Raw genomic sequence first — 4768 nt, forward strand, 5'->3', positions numbered from 1 at the left:
TTTGCAGGGGAAAGGAATGCTCTCTCCTGATGGCTCAATCGATTACGTTTTTGGTCTAGGTCTTTAGGCATTCCAATGCCCTGCAGTAGGGAAGACTTACTGAATAGACTGTATAATCTGACATTGTTTAGTCTTGTTGGTTTTAGTTAGGCCTCCAGAGAATCAAGAATCACTGCTATGGAAAATGTTGGCCCTCATTTTGCATTAAATTCCAGTATTCACATAAAGCAAGTACGGAGACCTTTGTGAGTCAGGAACTGAGTTCCAGTATCTCCCTGGTAACACAGATCTCTGGGGGGGGAGGGGGGCGAGGGGAGGGGGAAGGGCAAAGGAGAGGAGGATCAAACAGCCCTGCCTCCCAAAGTCAGCTCAGGAGCTGTTGGTATGAAATTTGCTTTGAGAGCCGGAGAAGACGTGCTTGCCGATTTTGATAGTTTTGGTAAACTGTAGACATCTAACCAAATCACTTCTTTCCTCTCTCCCTTATATATAAAAATAGAAAGATGCTTACATGAAGTCACAAAGTACTTTGGGACAAAAAAAAAAGTGGCCCTGCAATGAATTCACCTTAGTGGGTTTCTCTTTTGGGAGGGTGTAAACCTGTGCCTCAGGGCAAGGGAGATTTTATTTTCTCATTCTGCTTTTCTCTCCTGCTTCAGGGCTATTTTCCCTCGCTGATGGTATTAAGGAAAGGAAAGCAGTCTTAGAGAAAGAGAGGAATGCTGAGACATGGCTGAGAGATTGTGCCAAGTCTCAGTAAATCCTCAGCTTGCTATGACTGTTTCATGAAACAACCCTAATACTCACTGCTCTCTAATTGCATCTTGTAATGATGTAGTGTATTACAGAGTGACATGAGTCATGGCTTTCATTTTTCACTGGTACTAACCTGTTTAGAACAATTCATTCTCATGAAGCTCCCATTTTCCACCTCCCGATGTCCATGCCCAGGTAAGATTAATTTCCAGTTGCACGGGCACCACAAACTGATTCGCCAAGCTCAGACTGGATTCACCAAATTTGGAACATTCTGCCTCGGTTATGGCCTCCTTCCAAGACTGGAGAGAGGGAACATGGATGAAGCAGACCCACTTAGCTCCCTCTTTTTTGAACCCTTGCTCATGCTGTTCCCTCTATCTAGAACTCCCTCCCCCTTCAAATCCTGCAGGTCATAGCTCTCTCCATCTCCTGCAAGACCAACCTCTAGAAAGTCTTGCTGATTAATTCCCAATACCCAAAACAGGTCATTCCATCAGCCATTTTAAAAAGGTATGGATTTCTATCCTCCCCCAAACTTATGCATATAAGCCAATCAGTCAATCAGTCATATTAATTGAGCGCTTGCTGTGTGCAGAGCACTGTACTAAGTGCTTGGGAGAGCATGACATAAAAGAGTTGGTAGACATATTCTTTGCCCAACAGGAGCTTGCAGTCTAGAGGACATAGAAGACACATTGGCCTCCCAAGAGAGGCTATAGGTAACCCCTGTTGACTGCTATTCAACATGTCTGTGCATTAGGGGCCATAAGAGATTGAAGTAAAGGCAGCCCGCAAGCTGTGTTGACACATTTTAGAACTTTGGGAAGATTTGGATGTGACAGGGACCTCCAGATGTCATTGATGGCAGGCCCCTGTGGTCCCTTTATCACTGGACTTGTTGGACTCCAAACTAGATCTTTTATCATGCTTTATATTTACATTATTTCACCTCTGCTGAACCATTCCCTGCCTAATATTTAGACTGTGAGTTCCTGGAAAGTCAAGGATCTTGTCTAATTCTTGTTATTTTCTCAGTGTGTAATACAGGTCTCTACACACAGTGTTCCATAAATACTATTACTACTATTATTCAGTTATTAGCTGTTTTGGTCATGTTCTTCCTCCAGTTCCCATGATTTGTAAATAATGTATGCCTCCCTCTTTAGATTGTAAATTCCTTGAGGACAGGGTGTGGGTATTTTGCTTCCAATGTCCTTTCCCATTGCTCAGCTCGGTGCTCCGCGCTCGATAAATGCTCAATAAATACCACTGATTGATTCTAAAGAAAATACCAGTGTGTTTAGTCACTACAGAGAAGTAGTATGACCTAGTGGAAAGAGCACTAGCCTGAGAATCAGAGGACCTGGACTCTAATTCAAACAAAAACTCCTCACTCTAGGCTTCAAGGCTCTACATCACCTTGCCCCTTCCTACCTCTCCTCCCTTCTCTCTTTCTACCGCCCACCCCGCACGCTCCGCTCCTCTGCCACCCACCTCACCGTCCCTCAGTCTCGCCTATCCTGCCGTCGACCCCTGGGCCACGTCCTCCCGCGGTCCTGGAACGCCCTCCCTCCTCACCTCCGCCAAACTGATTCTCTTCCCCTCTTCAACACCCTACTTAAAACTCACCTCCTCCAAGAGGCCTTCCCAGACTGAGCTCCTCTTCTCCTTCTACTCCCTCTACCACCCTCCCTTCACCTCTCCGCAGCTTAACCCTCTTTTCCCCCCATTTCCCTCTTCTCCTCCCCCTCTCCCTTCCCAACCCCTCAGCACTGTACTCGTCTGCTAAACTGTATATATTTTCATTACCCTATTTATTTTGTTAATGAAATGTACATCACCTTGATTCTATTTAGTTGCCATTGTTTTTACGAGATGTTCTTCCCCTTGACTCTATTTATTGCCACTGTTCTTGTCTGTCCGTCTCCCCCGATTAGACCGTAAGCCCGTCAAATGGCAGGGACTGTCTCTATCTGTTGCCAACTTGTTCATTCCAAGTGCTTAGTACAGTGCTCTGCACATAGTAAGCACTCAATAAATACTATTGAATGAATGAATGAATGAATGAATGACTCTAGGAAAGTCACTTAACTTCTCAGTGCCTCAGTTCCCTCCTCTGCAAAATGGGGATTCAATCCTTGTTCTCCCTCCTACTTAGACTATGAGCCCCATGTGGGACCTGATTATCTTGTAGCTACCCCAGCACTTTGTATAGTGCTTGACACATAATAAGCACTTAACACATTCCACAATTATCATTATCATTATTATTAATACGGATGACTGATACTTTTCCCCTTTATCCCACAGATGCTGACAGGCCTGATTTCCAGTCCTTAGCTGCTTCTATTGCTTCAATCTGGGATCAAAATTCTATGGACAGTCAAGGCCATGGAGTTCAATAGGCCAAGAATCCTCAAGGGAGGGGAAGCTTTGGATCCGAGCCCCACATTAAAAGATTTATTATTCTTCTGTCAGATTGAGGCTATTCAGGTGCTTCTGCTGTGGGAAAGGGTAAACAGTTAGTTCTAAAGAGATGAGGAATTCGAGGTCTTCCCAACTCTTCTTGAACAATGTGAAGTGAAACATCAGAACGTTTTTGAGGTCAAGGTTTTCTTTCTTTGGCCCAAGATCTTTTCTGTTTAAAATGCTGTCATGCGGTCATGCAACACGACAGGAACTTAAACAGAAAGCCCATGGCAGGAGGCCCGAGAGTGTGTGGGCATCATTAGAAAAAGCTCAGGTTCCTCTTCAATCACTACCATCGTTGCCTGCTGAGTTGGTCTTGGTCACAGTGGAGTCCCCCTCAACCTCCCATAAACCCAGTTCTGCTATAACAAGTGCTTTCACTACACAACGTCTCTCAGGCCCACAACCTCGGTGTCATCTTTGACTCGGCTCTCTTGTTCACCCCACACATCCGATCTATCACCAAAACATGCCGGTCTCACCTTTATAATATCGCCAAGACCCGCTCTTTCCTCTCCACCCAAACGGCTGTCTTACTGTTACAGGCTCTCGTAATATCCTGGCTAGATTACTGTGTCAGCCTGCTCTCTGATCTCCCTTCCTCCTCTCTCTCCCCGCTCCAGTCTATTCTTCACTCCGCTGCCCGGCTCATATTCCTGCAGAAACGCTCTGGGCATGTCACTCCCCTTCTTAAAAACCTCCAGTGGTTGCCTATCGACCTCCACACAATACAAAAACTTCTCACTCTAGGCTACAAGGCTCTCCATCACTTTGCCCCTTCCTACCTCTCCTCCCTTCTCTCTTTCTACTGCCCACCCCACACGCTCCACTCCTCTGCCGCCCACCTCCCCACCGTCCCCCGTTCTCACCTATCCTGCTGTCAACCCCTGGGCCACGTCCTCCCGCGGTCCTGGAATGCCCTCCCTCCTCATCTCGGCCAAACTAATTCTCTTCCCCTCTTCAAAACCCTACTTAATGCTCACCTCCTCCAAGAGGCCTTCCCAGACTGAGCTCCCCTTTTCCCTCTGCTCCCTCTACCCCCCTTCACCTCTCCGTAGCTAAACCTTTCCCCCCATTTCCCTCTGCTCCTCCCCCTCTCCCTCCCCATCTCCTCAGCACTGTACTCGTCCGCTCAGCTGTATATATTTTCATTACCTTATTTATTTTGTTAATGAGATGTACATCACCCTGATTCTATTTATTTGCTATTGTCTTAATGAGATGTTCTTTATTTATTGCTATTATTCTTGTCTGTCCGTCTCCCCCGATTAGACTGTGAGCCCATCAAAGGGCAGGGACTGTCTCTATCTGTTACCAATTTGTACATTCCAAGTGCTTAGTACAGTGCTCTGCACATAGTAAGTGCTCAATAAATACTATTGAATGAATGAACAATTTGGCTATAACATAATGGGAAGCAGTGTGGCCTAGTGGAGAGAGCATGGGGCTGGAGTCAGAAGGACCCGGGTTCTAATCTCAGCTCCAGCTCCACCATTGTCTGTTGTGGGACCTTAGACAAATCACTTAACTTCACCGTGCC

At 46.1% G+C, this 4768-nt stretch overlaps 1 long non-coding RNA gene across 1 annotated transcript; it reads left to right on the forward strand.

Annotated features, from left to right (window-relative positions):
• Positions 1–312: 312 nt before the first annotated feature.
• On the forward strand, positions 313–3236 carry LOC114810069. Its single transcript, XR_003757799.1, has 2 exons — positions 313–439; positions 3070–3236. It is a non-coding gene; the product is annotated as an uncharacterized LOC114810069 (long non-coding RNA).
• Positions 3237–4768: the final 1532 nt, after the last annotated feature.

This window comes from Ornithorhynchus anatinus, chromosome 3 (genome assembly GCF_004115215.2).
Source record: "Ornithorhynchus anatinus isolate Pmale09 chromosome 3, mOrnAna1.pri.v4, whole genome shotgun sequence".
NCBI classification, from domain to species: domain Eukaryota; kingdom Metazoa; phylum Chordata; class Mammalia; order Monotremata; family Ornithorhynchidae; genus Ornithorhynchus; species Ornithorhynchus anatinus.